Below are 15433 nucleotides of genomic sequence, written 5' to 3'. Positions count from 1 at the left end.
GAATTGAACTGGAATGACAATCCTGAGCTTAGCAAGACTTTCGGTATGACAATCAAATGAACTAGCAAGACTATCAGAATGAACTAGCAAGACAATCCTCCTCCCAGTGTAACTTTTGGTGAGACTATTGTTTGTACTAGCATGACTTTCGGTATGACTATTGATTGTCATACCGATTGTCATACTAGTACAATCAGTTTGACTTGCTGAATTTAAATGAATTTTAATCCAATTTAAATTCTGAAAATTCCTAAAATTAATTCAGAATTAATTAATCAATTAATTCAATTAATAAATAAATTATTCTTCGCAGATATAATTTATTTTCTTAATTAAATTAGATGACTTAATTAATTAATAGAGAATTAATTCTAGTCTTCAACAGCACCCATCTTTCTGCAAATCTTCTGAAAATCACTGAAAATTATGAATCAATTCCACCACTTCAATGTTGACACTCGATGTACTGTCTGGTTTATGAGTGACTAACTTCCGCGACGTTTCTTCATGTCTTGACTTTGACACTTTGATTTTCTTCAGATGAAATCCTTGTAATTAATGATACTCTGACAAGATCTCTGTCACTTGATTAAATCCACAATCTTGATTTATATCACTGAGGCATGATCAATTTCTTGAACTTCTTCCAGTGAATTAATTCCTCAAGTCTGTAGATGAACCTTGTTTCGGAATCCTTTGACAGATATTACTTTGCGAGATCTCTTTGACGGTAGATCCACTATTTACTTATTACATTCTTATTTGAGTTGAGTTAAATCCTCGAATATACAAATAGGCTATGACATATGACTTACAATCTCCCCCTATTTGTTTGTTGGACAATAACACACAAATACCTAGAGGATAACTCAACTAATAAATAAGAAAAAGATATAAAAAGAAATACAAAGTAAATAGTAGAAAAGTTCTGGACTAGATTTAACATTTTCCAGATTCCAAGTAGATGTTCCTCTAGACTGAACATATCTTCAAGTAGTTCCATCTTCATTTGTACAACCACATTTCCTGTTGAGAAGCCCATATCTCTCTTGCTTCTCCCCCTATGAGAATTAACTGATTAAAGAAGATCACCTTCGTTTACCACCTCTCCCATACAATAGGATCCGCAGATAAAAACCAATGGTACTCCCCTAACAGCTTCTTTCCTTACTAGAAAATCACCTTGTGTTTACCACCTCTCCCGTACAATAGGATCCGTAGTTACAAACAACAATGGTGTGGTGTAGTGTACATGTAGGATCTTTTTCTTCCTCCCTGCTATTTCTCCCCCTTAGTTGAGGAATCCTCCAAACTATTACTTAAGCTTTTATCTCCCCCTTAACGAAGGAATGTATGCCGTCGTCTGAAGGAGTTCTCATATTTCACTTGGTTGGAAAAGAAATAACAAAGTGTTTCTCTTTCTTCCTCACTGTGAGTGTGTGATTCTGTTTTAGTGTACCTCACATGTGTTTCACTCTTCTCTCCACTCGTGTTTACCCTCATTCTCATAAGTGTATCACTCCTCTCATAGCTCCAAAAATCAGCTGTACCTGCAAGGAAAATCACCTTAGCCATCCTTAAGGAGGTCACAGGTGGTGCAATGGGAGTTCACAAATCCCCATCCTTGTTAAACTCGTCAGATGAATCTGAGTCATAATCTACAAGTTGCTAGTTTCCCTTTTAGGGTTCCAGATTTGAATTCTTGGAAGGTAAACAATGATCCAACGAATTTAGCATAAAGATCAAAGTTCCCTTCTAATGTCTATGAAGACATTTCCTTGTGACTCATCAGGTAATATCTGAATCATTGTCAATAAGTTGCCGATCTGCGCCTATGTCAGATCCACTATCCGCAGATGCATCCAGGGGATTTAAGCCTGGGGAGGTAGACACTGACCACTGACATATGGCTTTTGGATCAGTATCCTCTCCTAACACCTGTAAAGGCAATTGGTCCACTAACGAACCTTGAACAATCGAATCTGACCTTAAAATGGTCAAAACTCTTGTTTCTGTCAACTCATCCTTTGTGTGTGTAACCTCTCCTTGTGCATCAAGAATTGTTTATGTTTGAAGTGGTGACACTACATCGGATACCTTGGCCGACAGGCAAAATTCAATAGACGCACCCTGTTGAGAGAATGAATCTAGTAACTGTTTTTATGCCTTTTCAGTCATTACATCTTTTTGAGAAGATGTATGGGGGCTAGCAGTTGTCTCGGTTTAAATACTACTCATCTATGTAGGAGACAGAGCTACTGGGTTGACTACAGAACCTTCCTTATGTGGTGCACTATGGCACTATCTCCCTCACGCTCATTCATACTACATTTAGTGGTAAGAGAGTGTTGGTTGGTTCTGTTTTTGTGTTTGCCTTTACAGTCTGGGATAGACGTTGTGGGTTTTCAACCTCATGACTGTCAATGAAAGAAAGTCAATGGAGACTGAACCTGTAACACAAAACATATGGTAATAGAGAGAAAATGATTTACAATAGTGATTTCAAAAGATTTTACATGAAATAAGAAATCACTAATGTAAAAAGAAGTTTAATATGGTTTTTCAATATGAATGAGTTTTCGATAAAACATTGATCACTTAGGGTAAAGTCTAAGTAATTCTCATTCATGTCAAAAGCTTACAAATATCTGCAACATAATGTTAACAACATATCATTGACCGATACTTGTCAAGTACTTTAGATACTAATTGTTATGTTGCATTATCAATATACCACTGCACATATAAAACAATATGTTTGTGCCTAGTGATAAGAGAGTTATAAATATGACGACTCTACTTATTCATATAAAACTGTAACTGCAGTTAGAGTGCCATACCATGTCCTTGACGATTGCTTGAGCAGTATACTAGTTCATACCAACCTGAAGTGAGATTGTGAAGAAGAGATTGCATAGTCCAATAGATCTACATCTGCAAAGTCCATGAACTATGATGCATTGACTTCCTCTTTTGACTCACCAACCAGGAGTACACTTGTACACATCTTACTAGAGTACAATTCCAAGTGTAATGTGCAGCAGGTGCTTGATATGTCGTAATATTCTCAAGTCTCGTCACTGGTGCTATATGTTAGATACTGCTTCCTGATAATAACCTAGCACAATATACAAAATTACAATGATAACCTTCTCAGCTTGCAAACAGCCATATCCCTCAGATAAACCTTTGCTGTTATCTTCAAAGGTAACCATGGGGCCAGCTTTCTCAACCACATTTGATAGCAGGGCTCTATCTCCGGTCATATGTCTTGATGATCCACTGTCAAGAATCCACACTACCTGTTATACCTGTTTAATGCCCTGCACTACAAATGGATTAGACCTTCTTCGGAACCCAAACTTGGTTGGGCCCGGCATACTTGTAGAATTGTCCTTTGTCAGGCAAAACAACATTTTTAACTTTAATGGTCTCAACTTTCTCAATGACTGAACATTTGACCTTGTAAACAGCTTTAACAAATTTCTGTTTAAGCTTAGGCACAAATGTCTCCTTTCTAGCCTTAGAAGGACTAGCAGTCTTAGACCTATCATGCTTCTTGTTATTCACATGCTGACGAGGAGTAGTCTTATCATTAGAAACTTGCTTACCATTAAAATAAGCATACATCATATTAAAAGCACAAGACATACAATTAGAAACACCACATGCTTTATGAGAGATATTAATAGCAGGCAATTTATGCATGGTAGACATGGCATTTTTGTTATCCAACTCATGTGTGTCTGAGTTAGTCTCAGTTGCTTTCACAACTTTGACTAGAACTTTCGACACACTCGACTTGGAAACAACCTTTTCATTAGCAAGATCTTCAGCACGTATTTCTTCTTGAATAACAGAAGAGGTCGCATCAAATGGTTCAGCAATTGATGGTTTATAGAGGGGTTCATCAACACCCTTAAGCACATGTGGTACTTCCCTCCCTTTAGCACAGACACGAGGAGGGGAGTTTATGCCTAATTCTCCAATAGCAACATTGTAATCATAACCTATTCCAGATGTTTGATTAACAGATTGCTTACTGTAGAACTCTTTAGCCTTCGAACAAGAATTGAAGTAGGCTCTAACCTTAGTCTCAAGACCGGTGATCTTGTCTTTGAGAATAGTTTCGAGTTTTCTATAACAGTTAACTCTATTCTCTAGAAAAGATACTTGTTCTTTTAATTTGTCTTGATTAATGTGCACAAGTCTTAATTTATTGACCTCTTTCTCAAGGTCTGTGATCTGTAAACTTAACAGTTCATTATCACGACGTGCACAATCTAAGTTACCTCTTAGATGATAAACCATTTCAGCGTCAGAAAGTTTTACCTCTATTCTTGACGATGAAGCTTTTCCATCAATAGCCATAAGAGCAAGATTTCCTTCATCTTCATCTTCATTGTCAGTATCATCCCAGCTTCTTCCCTTTGCCAGATAAGCCCTTTCAGAGTTCTTTCTTACTTGCTTTGGCTTCCTACATTCTGTGGCAAAGTGTCCCAACTCATTGCAGTTAAAGCATCTAATGGTGCTCCGATCAACCATCCCTGTTTTATATCCACCACTGCTGGTGTTAGAGGATGAAGATCCACCTTTCTGGAATTTGTTGTAGTTGGACTTGTACTTAAGCTTGGGATTCCTCTTGAATCTGACATGGGAGAATCTCTTGACAATTTGGGCCATTGACTCGTCTTCCAATTGCTCCAGCTCTTCCAAGGAATAAAAATCATCACTTGATTGATTTTTAGTAGGAGGATCATATTCTGCTACTAACATATTTTCCTCAGCCTTAGAACACTGTACCATTCTCTCCAATTGTTGAGATTGCTGTTGTTGTTGACCTTCAGCTACAAGTGCAGTAGATGTGCTGACCATTCTATCCTTCCCGTAGACTTCCTTCTGTTGAATCTGCTCCAACTCATAGGTTTTTAACACTCCATAGAGCCTGTCCAAAGAAATCTCACTCAGATCTCTAGCTTCTCTAATGGCAGTGATTTTATGTTCAAGATGAGTTGGCAGTGTTAAAAGGAACTTTTTGTTGACCTCCCTGATTGAATAATATTTCCCATTTATGTTCAGGTTGTTGATCAACACATTGTACCTCTCAAACACTTCAGTAATTCCTTCTCCTGGATTTGATTTAAAATATTCATACTTAGAGGTTAGGATCTCCAACTTGTTCTCCCTAACTTCCTCTGTGCCTTCATTAATCACCTCAATAGTTTCCCACATGTGTTTGGAATTTTTACAGTTCATCACATGTCTATTCATCAAGGGATCAAGGGAATCAATTAATATTAATTGAAGGCTGGCATCCAAGGAGGCTTCTTCCTTCTCAGCAGGAGTAAAATCTTCAGGCTCTTTTGGATATGTTCTAGCTTTGGTAATCACAACAGCATCTACTATCACCTCTGGTTCAATAACCATCGGAGTTTTTATCCCCTTCTTTAACAAGTTTGAATATTTGGGATTTGCCACTTGTAAAAATAAGAGCATCTTCTTCTTCCACATAATATAATTCTCTTTATCAAATTGTGGAATTTTAACGGTTCCAACTTTTTGTGAAGTCATTATGAATTTTTGAATGAATAAAAATTCAAGGAGTTGAAAAATCACAAAAGTCTAGGATCTTGATTTGTTCGTTAATCAGAAGGCTCTGATACCAATTGTTAGGTCCCAATGTGTTTGTAGAAGGGGGGTTGAATACAAACAGTACCGAATAATCGAATTAAATGCGGAATAAAAAATGTGAAATAAATTCAAGTTAAATATAAATATTATTAAACTTGAAAGGTGTTACAACAACTGTATCGATTACAAGGAATTAATCTCAAATTAATTATCACAAATCTAGAATAAATTCGACATGAACTTTTTCTATTTTTGTAATAAAAAGATTCAAATGCTAAACGCAATTTGAGATTAAGTTCTAGGGATTTTGATCCGCTAGATTGTTACACAAGAACAAGATAAATAATTCTAGTGGTTTGGATTGAACTTTACAAACTAGAAATGTGATCTTGAATTAAGCAGATGAAAAATGGAATGTTTCAGAGGCGGCTGCTTTTGCTTTCTGTGTTCTTATTTTGTGTTCTGTGTTTTTGATGATGATGCTTTCTGCTGCTTCTATTTCTTTTTAATTCATTCAACAGAATTGAATTGAACTGGAATGACAATCCTGAGCTCAGCAAGACTTTCGGTATGACAATCAAATGAACTAGCAAGACTATCAGAATGAACTAGCAAGACAATCCTCCTCCCAGTGTAACTTTCGGTGAGACTATTGTTTGTACTAGCATGACTTTCGGTATGACTATTGATTGTCATACCGATTGTCATACTAGTACAATCAGTTTGACTTGCTGAATTTAAATGAATTTTAATCCAATTTAAATTCTGAAAATTCCTAAAATTAATTCAGAATTAATTAATCAATTAATTCAATTAATAAATAAATTATTCTTCGCAAATATAATTTATTTTCTTAATTAAATTAGATGACTTAATTAATTAATAGAGAATTAATTCTAGTCTTCAACAGCACCCATCTTTCTGCAAATCTTCTGAAAATCACTGAAAATTATGAATCAATTCCACCACTTCAATGTTGACACTCGATGTACTGTCTGGTTCATGAGTGACTAACTTCCGTGACGTTTCTTCATGTCTTGACTTTGACACTTTGATTTTCTTCAGATTAAATCCTTGTAATTAATGATACTCTGACAAGATCTCTGTCACTTGATTAAATCCACAATCTTGATTTATATCACTGAGGCATGATCAATTTCTTGAACTTCTTCCAGTGAATTAATTCCTCAAGTCTGTAGATGAACCTTGTTTCTGAATCCTTTGACAGATATTACTTTGCGAGATCTCTTTGACGGTAGATCCACTATTTACTTATTACATTCTTATTTGAGTTGAGTTAAATCCTCGAATATACAAATAGGCTATGATATATGACTTACAAAACTCATAATGGTTAAATTATTAAAAAAAATGGTGGAGCCGAGGGTACTCGAGTGACTTAAGAGAATCAGTAAGCGCAAAACGAGCGTTAAAGTCTGAGTTGGTTAAAGTATAGATTTACAAGTGACTTTGGTTTAATTCCAACTTACTTGTTGTTTATAGGTTACCAGACTCGTCCCGAGCCATTCGTAACCCCCAGTCGCTCAGGCAAGTTTTCTACCCGTTATACTGTTGTTGTGATGTATATATGTATATGCATTATCTTGTGATAGATGCATGTTGGTTAATTAGCAAATTTTGCGATATATTGAAGCATGCTGATATGGTATATATATGCATGCCTGTTTCGTATTCTTACCATATATATCTGTTGGTTCAGTTGATAATACCTATGCTTGAGAATAGCGGTAATTTGCATATACCCTTAGTATAGGGACCCAAAGGTGAAAACATTTTCTAAAACCGGGAGTCGAGGATCCCGAGTAGATTATATATATATATTTATATATATATATGGTTATAGTTTTCAAAACTATTAATCGAATAAGGTTTATTCGATAACTTAATTTTACTAATGAATATTATCTTGAATATTCATTCGAGGACTTATGACTCCTTTATATTATTTATTGAATATTACTTGGATATTCATTTGAGGATATATGACTCCTTTATTTTATTTAATGAATATTATTTATAATATTCATTCGAGGTATTATGACTCAGCTTATTATTTAATGAATATTATTTCGAATATTCATTCGAGGGCTTATGACTCAGCTTATTTATTTATTGAATATTATTTCGAATATTCATTCGAGGGCTTATGACTCAGCTTATTTATTTATTGAATATTATTTCGAATATTCATTCGAGGGCTTATGACTCAGCTTATTTATTTATTGAATATTATTTCAAATATTCATTCGAGGGCTTATGACTCAGCTTATTTTATTTATTGAATATTATTTGAATATTCATTTGAGGATCTATGACTCCGATTATTTGCTGAGATATATTCTTTATTTTATTAAAAAATAAGGTGTCGATAATCAAACTCACTTTTGATTATTCAAATAAAGATAGTACTTTCGTATAGGTATATCTTTGGATATTTAATATTCATTTCAAGTATAAGTTTCAAAACTTCTACTTCAATTATTTTTATAAAGATTATTCTTTATGGAAATATTATTTAAATAATAATATTCAGATATTTTCTAATATATTGGGACTGATTTATTTTGTTAAATCAGCATCACTCCAAACATTCTTAAAAATGTTTTGCGAGTCTTCAAAATGATTTTTAAAAGTTAGAGCGGATCCCAAAACTCATTTTTATATTTAAGATCCTCCTTTCGAAGGGGATTTAAATACTTGCTCAAAACCTGAGGGATCCGGCTCTGTGGTGTGTTTTATATTCGCAACAAGGTTGCTGTTTTGTTAAATGAATTGATTACTTACCCAACACTCGGGAAGTAAAATTCTTGGAACAAGTTAATCCATTAACAGGCATCGCCTGGGAAATATCGGTGAGTTCTCCTTTCCAACTAGATACGACTTCTTGGTGGAGCCGTATCAACAAGTTTGTACTTGGGGAAAGGGGGAACGAGCTTTACGTTTCAGAGTCATGGATTTCATCTGAACTAGGAGTGGCGTAAGTGGTCGAGTGGCACCGGCCCAGCCTTATTATATTGGCCCAAATGGCCTGGAAGTTCTGCTAAGGCGGTCCATTCCTTAGGAGTTCAGTGTTCGGTTGAGAAGTAAATCCGACAGGTTTTCCTCTATATGTAGAAAATGGTGGGGTTGCACTACTACGACTGATCATCGTAAGTGGTCTTCCTGGCGCGGCAAACTCCCGTAATGAGTTCATCATCCAATTGGATATTTCTGCAACACTACCCAGAGCACTTCGATAGAAAGGCTACGATTGGGCGATTGTTGAGTGTTGGTAGGGTCAAGTTTTCAAAATGATGTTTGTATCAAATGAAGTATCTCGTAACTTCATTTTATTTTGATGATATTTTAAAGATTTAATCTATTCAAATCTGGTCTTGTAGTCTCATCTACGTGATGAACTTTTGAAACTAATTATAACTTGAACGGTGGTAGTTCAAGTAGTATTTGGAAAAGATATAAGTATATTGGAGTATCTTGTAACTTCATCTTTTAAACTTATATCTAGTAAATGATTATCTTATGCATGACAAAGATTTTCAGAAAAACATTGAGACAAGGTTAGATATATGAGATCACCGTGCAACGATATTTTTATACAGTTATACACTGGAACTCTGTGTGTATTATGCATGGAAGAGGACTTCCAATATTTTGAAAAGTATATATGTATATATATACTGAATATTTTGCGACTTCATCGCATTAAGATATCAACTTGGTTCATTTCTTTTGACCAAGACCTTCATGAGTACTATGAGAAGGCTCATATGTTGTTAATCAATATACATATTATTTTGGTGGGCTTGCTGCTCACCCTTGCTTTCTTCTTTCATCACACAACATCAGATAGACAAGATGAATATGATCAAGCTCCCAATTCGCGAGTGGATAGGAAACGTTCCGCAGTTTCCTGTAGGCATTGATGCCATTGTAGCTGAGGTAGGATCTACCAATAGGCTATGCTTTCAACTTTTGATGTACCAGACTTATGTATATTTATGAATTGTAATAATGGCAAGGAAAATATAAATTTATTCAGAAACCCTTTTAAGGTGTAATGGCAAATAATTATGGAATAAAATGACTTGTGATTATTTTTGGATATTCATCTCTGAGACTATAACTTGTGGTGTGTGTGTTTATTGTGGGGTCACAGTACAGAGTAGTTGATTATTTATTAAGATTGGGTGTTATTAAGGGAAATGGAACTCGTGACAACCCAGATCCCCGACCCCGGATTTGGGGGTGTTACACAAGAAAAGCTAGATCTCTCAGAATCTGATGAACTAGAATTCCACAGGCAGCTCCAGAATCAAATTGAAGAAAATAACAGAAAGCTTGGAAGAAGATCCAGACCTTCAAGGAACTAGAAAAATCTGCTCAGGCTAGAGGAGCATCTTGAATTGACTGTGAGCCAAACCTTGCACATTTTAATTAATTGAAGCACTTTCAGTTTATGTACTTATCTTTAAGGATATATGTTCAGGATGTTTTGTTATCATCAAGTATCTCTTAATTTATGGCTACAATTCCAGTAGACATAAATTGGGGGAGATTGTTGTGCATATGTTGTGTACTTGATGATTTCATAAACAAAACATCTAAGTAGATTTTACTTAGTGAAATTATGTAGCACTCGACGGATAAGAATTATAGTCCCGACGGATAACTCATTATAGTCCCGACGGATGATTAACTTATTATCCATCGAGTGAGTAGCTTATGTAATAATAAGTTTGTAGCACAGTTATGTATGTACCTTTGTATAGAATCTGTAGTAGCATATAAGTCATGTTGACTTTAACTAGATATGCAGAATAGGTTGATTAATTGTACATAATTGATGTCTTGTAATTCTGCATAAGTGAAATAGAGTCAAGTGCCAAAAGAGCTACCGACGGATGATTAACAAAGCCATCGACGGATGATCAAATGACTATCAACGGATGTTTAATATAGCAGTCGACGGATGATCAATTAAACCATCAACAGATGTTCTGAAAGTCGACGGATGATCATATGAAGAATTCAAACAGCAGTTGAACAGTGAAAGCTGACACACAGCCGTCGAGATGTATACAAACATACTGTGGAAGCCCATTAACTGGGTAATAGAGGACGAAAATCAGCAAAGCTTAAGACTGTTAGATTTTATATTTGTTCAGTCTTTTTGACTTGGTAATCTTGGTATTATATAAACCAAGAGAGTAGCAAATAGAAAAATAACTGAGATAGCTGAAAAACACATAAACAGGGAAATCTTTGTAAGAAGAATCTTTAGCATTTCCTGTATTCTCAGTAGTTCCATTTGTAAGCAGCTGTGAGCATTTCTGCACACAGAGTCCTCTCGATATATTATATATCTCTCTGGTGGAATTGTTTAAATCGACCAGAAAGTTTGTAAAGACTCTTGTTTTTAATTACTTATGTTTTGATTCAATTATGTTTTCATTCCACATTGTGCTAATCAAAACAAATATATCTATAATCGAGTTGAACATTTTTATTTCAAGAAAAAGGTTCAAGAATTCCATTCAACCCCCCTTCTGTAATTCTTGCTATATTGTTAAGGGATAACAAACCTCCTGGTTTTAAAGATCCAAATTTTCCAGAATATGTCTATTATCTTTTGAAAGCACTTTATGGACTGAAGCAAGCACCTAGAGGCTGGTATGACACTTTATCAAAGTTCCTTTTGGAAAATCACTTCACAAGAGGTACTGTAGATAAAACTTTATTTTTCACAAATGTTAATGGCTTAAGTATACTTGTTCAAATTTATGCAGATGATATTATTTTTGGCTCTACAGATGAGAAACTTTGCAAAAAGTTTGCCAAATTGATGCAAAGTAAATATGAAATGAGTATGATGGGAGAACTAACTTACTTTCTTAGTTTACAAGTTAAGCAAGTTAGTGATGGAATATTCATTAGTCAAACTAAATATATTTTTGATCTTTTAAGGAAGTTTGATCTAATGGATTGCAAATCTGCAAAAACTCCCATGGCCACTGCAACTAAGCTTGAATTAAACACTACTGAAAAGTCTGTGGATATTTCAAGTTATAGAGGCATGGTTGGCTCACTTCTATACTTAACAAGTAGTAGGCCAGATATAATGTATGCTACATGTTTATGTGCTAGATTTCAGGCTGATCCTAGAGAATCTCACCTAATAGCTATTAAGAGAATTTTCAGATATCTCAAGGGAACACCAAACCTTGGCATTTGGTACCCTAGAGATTCTGGTTTTGATCTAACTGGTTATTCAGATGCAGATTATGCAGGTTGTAGAATTGATAGAAAGAGTACAACAGGAACCTGTCAATTTCTATGAAACAAGCTTGTGTCTTGGTTCAGTAAAAAGCAAAATTCAGTCTCTACTTCCACAGCTGAAGCTGAATATATTATTGCTGGAAGTTGCTGTGCACAGATTTTATGGATGAGAAATCAATTGCTAGACTATGGTTTGCAAGTTGAGAGGATTCCTATTTTCTGTGATAACAGAAGTGCAATTGCCATCACCGAAAATCCAGTACAACATTCAAGGACAAAACACATAGATATCAAGTACCATTTCATAAGGGAACATGTAATGAATGGTACTGTGGAGCTACATTTTGTTCCAAGTGAGAAGAAGCTTGCAGATATCTTTACCAAGCCACTGGATGAATCCACCTTTTCAAGGTTGGTAAGTGAGTTAGGTATGCTTAATTACTCTTAAATCTATCTAAGTTAATTTGCAAGTTGAAATGCAGCCAGAAATTTAATTGATTTTTCAGTCTTGGATGAAATTTTGGCTAAGTCAAAATTTACATCTCAACGGATAACCCTTATCCATCGAGTTTGGTCATCCGTCGAAATACAATTTGCTAATAAAAATCAATTACTTTTATGGAATACTTTATGACTCGACGGATAACAGTTGATCCTCATCCGTCGAATTGTCTTAATCTCAGCCGTTAATTCCCTGTACATTATCCATCGAGTATACTTACAGTTTGTAAGCATTACACGACGGATAATGGGTGGAATTTTTACAGTTTATTTTTTAAACGGCTATTTTAGGCAATTTCTATTGGTTACTTTATTTTAATTTATTATTTTTATCAGTTATTTTTAAGATAGTATAAAAGCTCATTTCATTGCAATTGTTTTTCTTTTATAATTCTCAAATCCATCTACTCTAATTTCATTCTCTCTCAAGCACTTACTCTCATTCTCTTCAAGGTTTTATTCTCTAACAATGGCACCTGTTGTAAAGATTATGTCTCAAATTGCGTTCATTTATGAGAAGGACAATTTCACTGCATTAGTGAACAAGGGTATTCAGCAATCGTATGACTATCACAAGATGATGGACTTTGTGAAGGATTGCAAGCTCAATTATGCCATGCTGGAATCACCCACAATCTTCTGTGAAGTTGTTGAAGAAATGCGGACCACTGCTACCTACAACTCTACTGATAAGACCATCATTCTAACCATTAAAGGTAAAGAATTCTATATAAATAGTGTTGTGATAAAGGCATATTTCAAAATTCCTGATAACAATGTGACTTCACCACACAATGATACTGATATTATCAATATGCTTAATTCCATGCACTATGCACTTCCTACTTCTAAACTGAGTGATATTAGGAGAATGGGTCTTAGGAAGGAGTGGAGTTTCTTGTGTGATGTAGTTACAAAGGTTTTCTCAGGAAATATCAGTAATTTTGATTCAGTGAATATTTCCATGCTTAACATGCTATACATGCTAGTTACAGATAAATTTTATAATTTCAGTAACCTTGTCTTGTTTGAGTTAGGTTTTAAATTAGGAGAGTTAAATAAAAGAGGCAAAAATGTGTATTATGCTATATTTCTTATGTTATTAGCTAACCACCTCTGTGAAGAGATTGTGCTTAAGAACCCAAACAACGAACTAGATTGTTGGGTTCAAGAGAGAAGGCTCATTGCAGATTTGAACAGGGCCAATCATCACAAGGATGTGCCAATGTTCTACTTTCCTGTAATGCAAGCACCTCAGGTAAGTGAGGTAAGTTCATCTATCCCTACAACTATTCCAACCTCCACAATTTCTTTGAGTTCAAAAGTAACTATGGGAACTGTGTCAATGACCAAATAGTTGCCTAACAAAGATGCCAAACCTACTATTATTTCAAAATCCAAATCAAAGAAAGCCCCCTCTGGTTTCTCCCAAAAGATGCTAGTTGAAAAATCCACCAAAGCCAAAGAGGGGAGTGTGAAGGGCAGTGTGGCTAGGCTGGGATTCACTCAACTCTCCAACCTTATTCTTGGGGTTTCTTTTATGTTCACCCCTTCACACTTAGTATAGGGACCCAAAGGTGAAAACATTTTCTAAAACCGGGAGTCGAGGATCCCGAGTAGATTATATATATATATTTATATATATATATATGGTTATAGTTTTCAAAACTATTAATCGAATAAGGTTTATTCGATACCTTAATTTTACTAATGAATATTATCTTGAATATTCATTCGAGGACTTATGACTCCTTTATATTATTTATTGAATATTACTTGGATATTCATTTGAGGATATATGACTCCTTTATTTTATTTAATGAATATTATTTATAATATTCATTCGAGGTATTATGACTCAGCTTATTATTTAATGAATATTATTTCGAATATTCATTCGAGGGCTTATGACTCAGCTTATTTATTTATTGAATATTATTTCGAATATTCATTCGAGGGCTTATGACTCAGCTTATTTATTTATTGAATATTATTTCGAATATTCATTCGAGGGCTTATGACTCAGCTTATTTATTTATTGAATATTATTTCGAATATTCATTCGAGGGCTTATGACTCAGCTTATTTTATTTATTGAATATTATTTGAATATTCATTTGAGGATCTATGACTCCGATTATTTGCTGAGATATATTCTTTATTTTATTAAAAAATAAGGTGTCGATAATCAAACTCACTTTTGATTATTCAAATAAAGATAGTACTTTCGTATAGGTATATCTTTGGATATTTAATATTCATTTCAAGTATAAGTTTCAAAACTTCTGCTTCAATTTTTTTTATAAAGATTATTCTTTATGGAAATATTATTTAAATAATAATATTCAGATATTTTCTAATATATTGGGACTGATTTATTTTGTTAAATCAGCATCACTCCAAACATTCTTAAAAATGTTTTGCGAGTCTTCAAAATGATTTTTAAAAGTTAGAGCGGATCCCAAAACTCATTTTTATATTTAAGATCCTCCTTTCGAAGGGGATTTAAATACTTGCTCAAAACCTGAGGGATCCGGCTCTGTGGTGTGTTTTATATTCGCAACAAGGTTGCTGTTTTGTTAAATGAATTGATTACTTACCCAACACTCGGGAAGTAAAATTCTTGGAACAAGTTAATCCATTAACAGGCATCGCCTGGGAAATATCGGTGAGTTCTCCTTTCCAACTAGATACGACTTCTTGGTGGAGCCGTATCAACAAGTTTGTACTTGGGGAAAGGGGGAACGAGCTTTACGTTTCAGAGTCATGGATTTCATCTGAACTAGGAGTGGCGTAAGTGGTCGAGTGGCGCCGGCCCAGCCTTATTATATTGGCCCAAATGGCCTGGAAGTTCCGCTAAGGCGGTCCATTCCTTAGGAGTTCAGTGTTCGGTTGAGAAGTAAATCCGACAGGTTTTCCTCTATATGTAGAAAATGGTGGGGTTGCACTACTACGACTGATCATCGTAAGTGGTCTTCCTGGCGCGGCAAACTCCCGTAATGAG

Source organism: Apium graveolens, chromosome 4 (genome assembly GCF_009905375.1).
Source record: "Apium graveolens cultivar Ventura chromosome 4, ASM990537v1, whole genome shotgun sequence".
NCBI classification, from domain to species: Eukaryota; Viridiplantae; Streptophyta; class Magnoliopsida; order Apiales; family Apiaceae; genus Apium; species Apium graveolens.
The sequence above is the reverse complement of the archived record's forward strand: the minus strand, read 5'-3'. Positions refer to the sequence as shown.